Source organism: Macrobrachium rosenbergii, chromosome 27 (genome assembly GCF_040412425.1).
Source record: "Macrobrachium rosenbergii isolate ZJJX-2024 chromosome 27, ASM4041242v1, whole genome shotgun sequence".
NCBI classification, from domain to species: Eukaryota; Metazoa; Arthropoda; class Malacostraca; order Decapoda; family Palaemonidae; genus Macrobrachium; species Macrobrachium rosenbergii.
In genome coordinates, this window is record NC_089767.1 from 10,340,246 (window position 1) to 10,354,919 (window position 14,674).

Here is a 14,674-nt window from a genome sequence, read left to right on the forward strand (position 1 = left end):
TATATATTATATATATATATATATATATATATATATATATATATATATATATATATATATATATATATATATATATATATATATCATATATATATATATCACTGCATGTATCATGGGCTTATTTGTTTTCTTAGAAAATTTGCAGATGGAAAATTAAAAGAAATAAATCCTTTAAGCATAATTTACTGCTGCAAGTATCATGGGCTTATTTATATGTGTGTGTGTGTTCATTGCCTATATTGTGAGCCCTTTCCACTGTTCTAAGAAAACAAGTAAGCCTATGATACTTGCAGCAGTAAATTATGCTTAAAGAATTTATTTCTTTTAATTTTCCATCTGTAAATTGCGCTTTATTTCGAGTCGCTTCCACTCTGCTGTCGAACGATGTATTTTCATATGATAACTGCATGGCAAAATAGGAAACAGCACGTTAAACGAAGAAGAACCGCATGGCTAAACAAAACTGAAGATGGTTTACGCATTTCGTACAATAAAATACTTCAGGAAAAAGAAGTAAAATTAAATTTCACAAAACATATATATCATCCCCACAGCAGGCCAACAATTTTTATATTTATGTTTGCAACAACGTCATTATGAAAAAGCCAGGTCAGTTTACAAAATCACTTGTCAGAAAGCTGATTAATTAATGGCAGCAGAACATAACTCCAAGATGCCTGACATAAACACGAACACCTCCCTCACTGCCAATGAAAGAACCGGAAAAAGGAAAACAGAAAGAAGCCAGACGCTGTAATCTTCACTCTGGCGCTGTTGAATTAAGAATAATAACCTGAAGCGATAAACCTGCAAAACTTCCCAGTTACCTGACATCATAACAACAGGGCTTCGTTCATTACCTGGTCAAATAGTCAAAACAAACAATCCGAGGTCGATTTTTGCATTCTCTCTCTCTCTCTCTCTTTGTGTTTTCTTCCGCAAGATTTCCGACTTGTCCCCTTATCCCTCATTTCGCTTCTTATGTTCTCTTTTCCACGATTTCGTTTTCAGTCTATTCTTACGCATTGTTTCTAATGCATGGCTCTTGCAGTCTCTTTGCTCAACTGACTGATCGTATTCCTTCCCTTTTTAAATTTGACCTCCAGTGGAATCAACATACGCCTTAAAACATTCCAGAGCCTAATCTCAAGAATTTGATCTACGTTTTTCATGTCATTCGGCTCATTTCTCTGTTCACACATGACTTCGTTTTCTTTGCTTTTTCGCATATTCTCAAACTCTCTCACCTATCAACATTCTGTGATGAAGAGAAATATGCAAAGCAGCTTCGAACACTAAAAATTGTGGGAACAAAAACGATGAAGTCAGGGAAAGTAGGAAAATGAATAGCTCTACATGCAACCCCAGTGAACCTTTACGAAATAATCTTCCTCCAGATCAACTGCTAATTTTAACCAGCCAAAATGCTGCTAACAAATGTGTATTTCGATTTCATCGTGCGACTAAAGTTTTTCCCTGGGTCTGCGGGGGAATTAATGGCAAGGAAAAATAAAAGCACTTCACGTTGTTAACTGGATATCATTTCTCAGGTCATAAAAATCACGCATCTTAAACACAGGCAGGATGAAGGACGGCGATGATACAGAGGAAGAGGAAGACATCCAGCTTTATATTGTGGGTATGAATTGGTTGACCTTCGGGCAGCACTGTGGGGTCTGAAGCAGTTACTGGGGCACATTCTGATCTTTAAAACACACACACACACACACACACACACACACACACACACACACACACACACACACACATATATATATATATATATATATATATATATATATATATATATATATATATATATATATATATATTATTTATGAATTAGAAAATCATCACTTTTGCCCGTTAAATTTTGATACTAAGACATTAATATCGAATCTTGGTCGGGGTCGTGGCACTTAACAAATACAGTTCTCTTTGAGTGTTCTGTACGTTATACATCAACAGAAGTGAATCCGATATTAACGGATTAATTGTTGCATATATATATATATATATATATATATATATATATATATATATATATATATATAATATATATATGTATGTGTGTATATACTCTATATATATGTATATACACATATATATTTATATAAATATATATATATACATATGTGTGTATACGTGGATATATGTATGCATATATATGTATATATATGTGTACAGTATAAATATCGTCCTTGAATATTCATTAAGTCGAAACAGAACTATCAAAATACAAAAACGTTTTGTTACTCAGAAACATATTTAAGCACCTACATTAAAGCCTTAACAAATAATGGAAATGATACTGTATACCCATTGGATTAGATCGTACACCGAAGATCCTCTGTGTATCACGGCATAATACGAAGAACATTTCATTTGTTACCCTAAGAACTAAAGAATTATGAGAAAGTAAATATTCGACAAAAAAAACTAGGCTAATCCATTTAAAAAGTGTTAAGGCACAAAAAAGTTCATTTTGAAGAATAATTTTAATTGTAACAATAAAAATAGGGCACACGTGACGGACCAGATAAGCGACGGTTGGAGCGTCTCCTGTGCTAAATTTGGCTTTTGATAATAATGACGGTGAGGAGTTTGAGTTGGTCAATGACGCTGCTACGAGGCTTTCTGCCTTTTTGCTTTTGGGCTCAGATGATGAATGTCATAGTGATTGCGTTCTTGCTTTTCACTGGAACCATCCGATACTAGGAGACAGTCCAAACTGACAAGAAATAACTCATAAATTATAAATTAGATTTTGTCAGAGATATGTGACATTTCTGCCTTCTTGTTCCTTCAAAACATCTCGGTACATTATTAATTTTTAAAATTTTCGCTATCATAAGCGCTATTGCTAGTATTGTGCTGAACATACGTCGAATGTTACTCTGATTCATTTATTTAATCATACTTGGTCTCTTTAACTAGCATTTTGTATTCAGGTTTATTTGCATCGTCTAACATCAGCTCTAAACCAGCATTCTTTGAAAACTTCGAAAGCCTCTTCCATCGAACCCAGCCATTCAGTACAATACTCGTCTGATGCCAATATTCATTTAAATTCGATTTGATATCTAGAGCTTAAAGTATTGCTTGACCTATGCGCACTTCCCATAGTCCTCAGATCAGTTATAATTCTCTCCCGGGTGGGGTCCCCTTCTGAGTTTCGCTACACTTCGGCACAAGAATCTTGCCAATACAAGTTTCTCATTTGAGGCGAATGAAATCTAATTACATTTACACTGCGCTGCTTTGAACACTTCACAGCATCAATGAGAGAACTACCTTGGTTTCGTCGTATTTTCCCTGTCAGACGAGACATTTTACTTTCAAGACATTCAGTGTCGACATGACATCAACAGCTCTTTCAACTTTGAGGTCCTTGATCGAATGCTTAGAATACTTTGGGACTTATTCGAATGGAACTTCATCAGTTAGTGAGTAAATTTTACTTCTTTCGTTTTCAATCTGGACAGGTTACCTTCTTTGTTATCTGCGACTTAAATCTATTTTTCTTCTAATTTCTAATTTAATGATTCCCTAATGCAGATCATTTCCTTGATTTCCTCATGCAACCCATTTCCTTATGATTCCTAATGCAAGCCATTTCTTTATGATTCCCAAATGCAAACAATTTCTTTATGATTCCCTAATGCAAGCCATTTCCTTATGATTCCCTGATAGACACCATTTACTTATGATTCCCTAATGCAAACCATAAGCCATTTCCTTATGATTCCCTAATGCAAATCATGTCATTATGATTCCCTTATGCAAACCATTTCCTTATGATTCCCTAATGCAAATCATGTCATTATGATTCCCTTATGCAAACCATTTCCTTATGATTCCCTAATGCAAATCATGTCATTATGATTCCCTTATGCAAACCATTTCCCTATGATTCCCTAATGCAAATCATTTCATTATGATTCCCTTATGCAAACCATTTCCCTATGATTCCCTAATGCAAATCATTTCATTATGATTCCCTTATGCAAACCATTTCCTTATGATTCCCTGATGCAAATCATTTCATTATGATTCCCTTATGCAAACCATTTCCCTATGATTCCCTAATACAAACTATTTCCTTATGATTCCCTTATGCAAGCCATTTCCTTATGATTCCCTAATGAAAACCATTTCCTCATGATTCCCTAATGCAAACCATTTCCTTATGATCCCCTAATGCAAATCATTTCCTTATGATTCCCTGATGAAACCCATTTCCTTATGATTCCTAATCCAAGCCATTTCCTTATGATTCCCTAATGGAAACCATTTCCTTATGATTCCCTAATGGAAACCATTTCCTTATGATTCCCCAATGCAAGCCATTTCCTTATGATTCACTAATGCAAACCATTTCCTTATGATCCCCTAATACAATCCATTTCCTTATGATTCCCTAATGCAAACCATTTCCTTGTGATTCCCTAATGAAAAGTATTTCCTTATGATTCCCTAATGCAAGCCATTTCCTCATGCAAACCATTTCATTACGATTCCCTAATGCAAGCCATTTCCTTACGATCCCCCAATGCAAGCCATTTCTTTATGATTCCCTAATGCAAGCCATTTCCTTATGATTCCCTAATGCAAGCTATTTCCTTATGATTCCCTAATGCAAGCCATTTCCTTATGATTCCCTAATGCAAACCATTTCCTTATGATTCCCAAATGCAAACCATTTCCTTATGATTCCCTAATGCAAGCCATTTCCTTATTTTTCCCTAATGCAAACCATTTCCTTATGATTCCCTAATACAAATAATTTCCTTATGATTCCCTAATGCAAATCATTTCCTAATGAGTCCCTAATGCAAACCATTTCCTTATAATTCCCTGATGCAAATCATTTCATTGTGATTCCCTAATGCAAGCCATTTCCTTATGATTCCCTTATGCAAGCTATTTCATTATGATTCCCTAATGCAAACCATTTCCTTATGATTCCATAATGCAAATCATTTCCTTATGATTCCATAATGCAAACCATTTCCTTATCATTCCATAATGCAAACCATTTCCCTATGATTCCCTAATGCAAATCATTTCCTTATGATTCCATAATGCAAACCATTTCCTTATGATTCCCTAATGCAAACCATTTCCTTATGATTCCCTAATGCAAATCATTTCCTTATGATTCCCTAATGCAAACCATTTCCTTATGATTCCCTAATGCAAATCATTTCATTATGATTCCCTTATACAAACCATTTCCTTACGATTCCCTAATGCAAACCATTTCCTTATGATTTCCTAATGCAAACCATTTACTTATGATTCCATAATGCAAACCATTTCCCTATGATTCCCTAATGCAAATCATTTCCTTATGATTCCCTAATGCAAACCATTTCCTTATGATTCCCTAATGTAAACCATTTCCTTATGATTCCCTAATGCAAATCATTTCATTATGATTCCCTAATGCAAACCATTTCCTTATGATTCCCTAATGCAAATCATTTCCTCATGATTCCCGAATGCAAGCCATTTCCTTATGATTCCCTAATGAAAGCCATTTCCTTATGATTCCCTAATGCAAGCCATTTCCTTATTTTTGCTTAATGCAAACCATTTCCTTATGATTCCCTAATACATATCATTTCCTTATGATTCCCTAATGCAAACCATTTCCTTATGATTCCCTAATGCAAATCATTTCATTATGATTCCCTTATACAAACCATTTCCTTACGATTCCCTAATGCAAACCATTTCCTTATGATTCCCTAATGCAAACCACTTCCTTATGATTCCCTAATGCAATTTCCTTATGATTCCCTAATGCAAACCATTTCCTTATTTCCCTAATGCAATTCATGATTCCCTAATACAAACCATTTCCTTGTGATTCCCTAATGAAAACCATTTACTTACGATTCCCTAATGCAAACCATTTCCTTATGATTCCCTAATGGAAACCATTTCCTTATGATTCCCTAATGCAGACCATTCCCTTATGATTCCATAATGCAAACCATTTCCTTATGATTCCCTAATGCAAGCCATTTCCTTATGATTCCCTAATGAAAACCATTTCCTTATGATTCCCCTAATGCAAACCATTTCATTATGATTCCTAATCCAAACCATTTCCTTATGATTCCCTAATGCAAATTTCCTTATGCCATTTTCCTTATGATTCCCTTATGCAAACCATTTTTATGATTCCCCTTATGCAAACCATTTTCTTATGATTCCATAATGCAAATTCATTTCCTTATGATTCCCTAATGCAAACCATTTCCCCTTATGATTCCCTAATGCAAATGATTCCATTTCCTTATGATTCCCTAATGCAAACCATTTCCTTATGATTCCCTAATGCAAGCCATTTCCTTATGATTCCCTAATGCTTTTTCATTATGATTCCCTAATGCAAACCATTTCCTTATGATTCCCTAATGCAAACCATTTCCTTATGATTCCATAATGCAAACCATTTCCTTATGATTCCCTAATGCAAATAATTTCCTCATGATTCCCTAATGCAAGCCATTAACTTATGATTCCCTAATGCAAACCATTTCCTTATGATTCCCTAATGCAAACCATTTCCTTATGATTTCCTAATGCAAACCATTTCCTTATGATTCCATAATGCAAACCATTTCCTTATGATTCCCTAATGCAAACCATTTCCTTATGATTCCCTAATGAAAGCCATTTCCTTATGATTACCTAATGCAAACCATTTCCTTATGATACCCTAATGGAAACCATTTCCTTATGATTCCCTAATGGAAACCATTTCCTTATGATTCCCCAATGCAAGCCATTTCCTTATGATTCACTAATGCAAACCATTTCCTTATGATCCCCTAATACAATCCATTTCCTTATGATTCCCTAATGCAAACCATTTCCTTGTGATTCCCTAATGAAAAGTATTTCCTTATGATTCCCTAATGCAAACCATTTCCTCATGCAAACCATTTCATGATTCCCTAATGCAAACCATTTCCTTCCCCCAATGAAGCCATTTCTTTATGATTCCCTAATGCAAACCATTTCTTATGATTCCCTAATGCAAGCCATTTCCTTATGATTCCCTAATGCAAGCCATTTCCTTATGATTCCCTAATGCAAACCATTTCCTTATGATTCCCTTATGAAACCATTTCCTATGATTCCTTAATGCAAGCCATTTCCTTATTTTTTCCTATTCCATTGCAAACCATTTCCTTATGATTCCCTAATACAAATAATTTCCTTATGATTCCCTAATGAAATTTTCCTAATGAGTCCCTAATGCAAACCATTTCCTTATGATTCCTGATGCAAATCATTTCATTGTGATTCCCTAATGCAAGCCATTTCCTTATGATTCCCTTATGCAAGCTATTTCATTATGATTCCCTAATGCAAACCATTTCCTTATGATTCCATAATGCAAATCATTTCCTTATGATTCCATAATGCAAATTTTCCTTATGATTCCATAATGCAAACCATTTCCCTATGATTCCTAAATGCAAATCATTTCATATGATTCCATAATGCAAACCATTTCTTATGATTCCCTAATGCAAACCATTTCCTTATGATTCCCTAATATGATTCCCTAATGCAAACCATTTCCTTATGATTCCCTAATGCAAATCATTTCACTATGATTCCTTATGATTTCCTAATGCAAACCATTTCCTTATGATTCCATAATGATTCCAAATGCCATTTCCCTATGATTCCCTAATGCAAATCAATGATTCCCTAATGCAAACCATTTCCTTATGATTCCCAATGCAAACCATTTCATTTCCTTATGATTCCCTATGATTCCCTAATGTAAACCATTTCCTTATGATTCCCTAATGCAAATCATTTCATTATGATTCCCTAATGCAAACCATTTCCTTATGATTCCCTAATGCAAATCATTTCCTCATGATTCCCGAATGCAAACCATTTCCTTATGATTCCCTAATGAAAGCCATTTCCTTATGATTCCCTAATGCAAACCATTTCCTTATGATTCCTAATGCAAACCATTTCCTTATGATTCCCTAATGCAAGCCATTTCCTTATTTTTGCTTAATGCAAACCATTTCCCTTATGATTCCCTAATGCAAACCATTTCATATGATTCCCTAATGCAAATCATTTCATTATGATTCCCTTATACAAACCATTTCCTTACGATTCCCTAATGCAAACCATTTCCTTATGATTCCCTAATGCAAACTATTTCCTTATGATTCCCTAATGCAAGCCATTTCCTTATGATTCCCTAATGCAAACCATTTCCTTATGATTCCCTAATGCAATTCATTTCCTTATGATTCCCTAATACAAACCATTTCCTTGTGATTCCCTAATGAAAACCATTTACTTACGATTCCCTAATGCAAACCATTTCCTTATGATTCCCTAATGGAAACCATTTCCTTATGATTCCCTAATGCAGACCATTCCCTTATGATTCCATAATGCAAACCATTTCCTTATGATTCCCTAATGCAAGCCATTTCCTTATGATTCCCTAATGAAAACCATTTCCTTATGATTCCCTAATGCGAAACCATTTCCTTATGATTCCCTAATGCAAACCATTTCCTTATGATTCCCTAATGCAAGCCATTTCCTTATGATTCCCTTATGCAAACCATTTCCTTATGATTCCCTTCCATAATGCAAGCCATTTCCTTATGATTCCCTAATGCAAACCATTTCCTTATGATTCCCTTATGCAAACCATTTCCTTATGATTCCCTTATGCAAACCATTTTCTTATGATTCCCTAATGCAAACCATTTCCTTATGATTCCCTAATGCAAACCATTTCCTTATGATTCCCTAATGCAAGCCATTTCCTTATGATTCCCTAATGCAAACCATTTCCTTATGATTCCCTTATGCAAACCATTTTCTTATGATTCCATAATGCAAACCATTTCCTTATGATTCCCTAATGCAAATAATTTCCTCATGATTCCCTAATGCAAGCCATTAACTTATGATTCCCTAATGCAAACCATTTCCTTATGATTCCCTAATGCAAACCATTTCCTTATGATTTCCTAATGCAAACCATTTCCTTATGATTACCTAATGCAAACCATTTCCTTATGATTCCCTAATGCAAACCATTTCCTTATGATTCCCTAATGAAAGCCATTTCCTTATGATTACCTAATGCAAACCATTTCCTTATGATTCCATAATGCAAACCATTTCCTTATGATTCCCTAATGCTAACCATTTCCTTATGATTCCCTAATGCAAACCATTTCCTTATGATTCCATAATGCAAACCATTTCCTTATGATTTCCTAATGCAATCCATTTCCTTATGATTCCATAATGCAAACCATTTCCTTATGATTCCCTGATGCAAACCATTTCCTTATGATTCCATAATGCAAACCATTTCCTTATGATTCCCTAATGCAAACCATTTCCTTATGATTCCATAATGCAAACCATTTCCTTATGATTTCCTAATGCAAACCATTTCCTTGTGATTCCATAATGCAAACCATTTCCTTATGATTCCCTAATGCAAACCATTTCCTTATGATTCCCTAATGAAAGCCATTTCCTTATGATTCCCTAATGCAAACCATTCCTTATGATTCCCTAATGCAAACCATTTCCTTATGATTCCCTAATGCAAACCATTTCCTTATGATTCCCTAATGCAAACCATTTCCTTATGATTCCCTAATGCAAACCATTTCCTTATGATTCCCTAATGCAAACCATTTCCTTATGATTCCCTAATGAAAACCATTTCCTTATACAGGGACCTGCTGACGTATGCAGTGACATAGTACAGTAAAAAAGTCAGCTCATAAAAAATGTAATAAACTCCAGTCAAAATGACATGAACAGAAATACTCGAAATCACGCCTCAAATTAAATAGCATAACGTTCTTGTTCCATTCCCTCGATTTGTCGAGGAAGTACTTCCTTCTCCAGCCTGCTTCTCTCTTTGTTAGACTTTATTAGACAGAATGACTCTAAGTGCTTGCTTCCACATAGTTCTTAAGATCCAAAGGGAATGGCCTAAGACCCAAAGGAAATGACTCTAATCTCTTTCTTCCACATAGTTCTTAAGAGCCAAAGGAAATGACTGAAAGCACGTTCTTCCATGTAGTTCTTGTGGTCCAAAGGGAATGACTCTAAGCCCTTCATTCAACATAGTTCCAAAGATCCAGAGGGAATAACTCTTCCAAAATAGTTCTAAAGATCCAAAGGGAATGAATCTAATCAATTTCTTCCACATAGATCGCAAGATCCGAAGGGAATGACTCTAAGCACTTTCTTCCATGTAGTTATTGATACAAAGTGAATGACTTTAAGCACTTTCTCCCACATATTTCTTACGAGCCAATGGGAATGATTCACAGTACTTTCTTCCATATATATGTAATTCTTTAAATCCAAAAGGGATGACTCTAAGCGCTTTCCTCTATATATTTATCAAGATTCAAAGGGAATGATTAGGCGCTTTCTCCCACATAGCTCTTAATATCGAAAGGGAATGACACTAGGCACTTCCTTCTACGTAGTTCTTAAGATTCAAAGGGGGTGGCCCTAAGCACTTTCTTTCACTCAGGTCTAAAGATCCAAAGGGAATGAACCTGGGTACTTTCTTCCATATAATTCTTAATATATTTCCAAGACTCTCCATTTCCTTTTAGAAAGTTAAAAGGCTTTAGTGCTTTCAGCTAGCTTTCATAACGTGGTTACATAATTTGAATGGCATCAGTAATAAAGTTGTTAAGAATCTTATAAACACCTGGCAACAGACTTGCTTAAAAAGAAAGTCTTTTAAGAATGTTGATGAACTTGGATCATAACAATGAACATGATAATATTTCTTATATTTCTAAATACATGCGCAAGGGCAAAGCATCTCGAGACAATGAACTAGACCGCTCTTGTGTTTGATAAGAAGGGAATTATGGATTACAGGTGTAAAAACTTTAATTTACAGAAAGAAGTTTGGGAGTGAATCAAAGGATTTTGATGAATTGGCACTCCTCAAAATGTCGGCTATCTTGTGAACATGTTTCTTTGTCAAAATCGATAGATGGGCAAATAGATATGTTTGTAGAAGCGGTATACAAATGGGAATATTCACAATATGATAAAAATACGATAAAAATATGAGAAAGAAAAAATATGGCGAGACGCGGATGTTCCGCTTCAGACATCCGTGTACAACACATTAGTAAGCTACCTGCGGAGTGAATGCTGCAGTCCAAATACAGCAATGGAATAAAAATGGGCAAGAGCCACTTCTTAGAAATGTAGCTGCACCCAGATGAAATGGGAAATGTGAGTGATGAAAAGCTTTACTCTAATGAGTAAAAACCAAGGGAATGGATGAAGTAAATTCTGGGCGGAAATTCACAAAAAAAAGCACAATAGCAAATAAAAGGCCTTGCAAAAACTACACCTCTTCCTACAAGATAATCTGGTTTGAGTGCCAGTGTTTCTCCCAGTACCAAAATCACTTTAAACCAGAGCATGAAATGGGATGCAGACGAACAGCAAAATAAGCCTGATCCAGGTAGTTCTTTAAGAGCTTAAAACATCGAAGTCGCAGCAATAAAATTACAAAAGAATTGAAATTGATGATTATAGTTAACCTGCTTCTGCCTCTCTCTCTCTCTCTCTCTCTCTCTCTCTCTCTCTCTCTCTCTCTCTCTCTCTCTCTCTCTCTCTCTCTCTCTCACTTGTCATTTAAACTGAGGGGTATTTTCGTATCACTTGAAAAATAAATAAATTTTCCAAAATTTTGTTATAAATGCAGGTATTTTTTAAAATTCCACTAACCGTATAATTGCAATATCAGATTTTCTAACTATTAACACATTTTCATAATGAAAATTATTTTCAAGAAATAACTTGGAAACAGTTCATGGCAGCTTGGGTCACTATATAACATTCAAAGAGTTAACATAAAGTACACAACAAAAGAAAAGAAAACACTACGGTTCTCTTCATCCACATATCTACATTTCACTTTTCCCTATTCCTCTGAAATTGAAACTTACAATAGGCCTGAAACCATTAGGAGTACCTCAAAGTCACGAATTTCAGACCTGGGCAGTTCAATCAAGGGTAATTCGGCTCTTCTACAATCGTTATTGCCATTGCAGTTTCTCCGAATTTTTCTTCACTGGTTTCTTGGACGTGGGAGAGGTTAAATGTGTTGGATGTTTACCACTCGAATTTCCGACCTTTTAGTATAATTCTAAAACACCAGTATTGCAAATTTCCAAATAATATAAGGTTTACCCATGAGATCTATAAAAATAAAGTAGGAATTAGATTTACGGTATTTTCGTGAAAGAAATACGTGTGTCATATTGACAAAAGACGCTAAGGACGATGATACATAAGGGTCAAGTGATGAGGCCAGAAAGGAATACCTTCTTTCTAAAATGATCAACATCTGAAGGGAAAAATGGAGAAGAAAAATAATAGTTATAACAAAATGAATCCCCCCACGTGGGGTATGGTGAAGAATACTTAGGAGATATCCATGAGGGTCGTGATTACTTCATAGAAATTCATTTCTCGCTATAATGTGGTTCGGATTCCACAATAAGCTGTAGGTCCCGTTGCTAGGTAACCAATTGGTTCTTAGCCAAGTAAAATAAATCTAATCCTTCGGACCAGCCCTAGGAGAGCTGTTAATCAGCTCAGTGGTCTGGTTAAACTAAGATATACTCAACACCTGCATCATGTACAACTATCACAATAATAATAATAATAATAATAATAATAATAATAATAATAATAATAATAATAATAATAATAATAATAATAATAGAATAAAGTTTTTGGCGAATTTAGTTCCAAGGAGCCAACTCGGATTCCTTAAAAATACATTAAGATGTTAATAAAGAAACGTCAATGCATCTACAGACCGTACAGCGAAAGAAAAGCGGAGCCAAATTAAATACAAACCAAAATGAATAACATTGATTACCTCAAGTATGGTAGTACAAGAACCAAAGTTGGCAGAGAGCTGAATGGGATCTGGTATTGGGAGCCATCATCAGCTCCATAGAAGCATAAAGGAAGACGGTCGCTTGGAGCAACGACTAATCAAGCTCCAGATACTAAAATCGCGCAGATTTCCTTCGAATCTTTATGCATTAAAGGAGATCCCCGCCATTTACATGGGAATCTTCCCTCTGTGACGTCACCAAATGGAAGAAAGATCTCATTGATAGCTGAGATTACTTTTACATCGCCTTAATATTACCCCAATATTTGGTATCATTTCGTCTCACCTGCGAAGCAAACACGAGAGAGAGAGAGAGAGAGAGAGAGAGAGAGAGAGAGAGAGAGAGAGAGAGAGAGAGAGAGAGAATTTTTCTAAATTTATGTATAATTGCACGTATTCAACATATATATGTATATATATATATATATATATATATATATATATATATATATATATATATATATATATATATATATATATATATATATATATATATATGTGTGTGTGTGTGTGTGTGTGTGTGTGTGTGTGCGTGTGCAGGCATGTATGCCTATGTTTTCTTTGTATGCATGCATATATATAAATATACATATATATATACATACACACATACGGTACAAACATATATATATTTTATATATATATATATATATATATATATATATATATATATATATATATATATGTATATATATATATATATATATATATATATATATATATATATGTATGTGTGTATAGATATATATTTATATATTCAAACTCATCCGGTGTTCCTCGATGTTCGGAAAATGATCAAACGGTCGGGTATGGTGGGTGCTCTCAACGTCATAGTTAATATTGTCGACGTCGACATTTTTTTGCACCATTTGTATAAAAGCAATGTTTGACGTCTTTAACACGGCTGCAGTATTCAGTTAGTCATGCTTGCACAAGAAAGAAACCACATACACATACTTTTCTGGAATACCACCGATGTAACCAGCTTAACATAAATAAAAAAGAATAATGATATGGGTTCAGGGCTTGAACACAACAGCACTAAGAAGTCTCAGCACCAGACAATGAGCCACCTTGAATGAATACCACTTGGAAAATAAAATGAACCATGCAGATGTTCGCTAAGTGACAAAAGACCATGTGTATGACATCTACGGACACAAGACTATGAATTCGAATGACCATTTGTTAAATAAAGTTGCTTCCCCTTACATAACCTTTGTTACACGACTGTTTCCTTGAACAGCATACTATACGGGTTATAAAAACGCCGAGTACTTCTTTGACATTAACCCATAATATAAGACACGTTCGTTTGTTCATACCGCCAGCAAAGTAACAAGTTAACAAAAGATTAAATAAAATCTTTTTGCAGTCACATCACCTCATGAAATATTCATTGTCTTTCACTGTTCTACGTTTGGATAATTGTTCCCAAGTTTGATGACCTAGGATGGACTCTGCTCACGTATTAAAAGGGAACTGTTGCGTTTTATCTTATTTCCAAGCACTGATTTGCTCCCTAATTCACCTCCGAAAGATAATAACATAATTTATAAATACCGAATGCAGTACTTACCATGCATCCAAATTCTGCGTGCGTAGCTTCTTTCGTGCACTGTCAGATCATGGAGTCAATTTCCCGGTCAAATTCTGAAATGAGAAAAGCTTGTGAGCTTG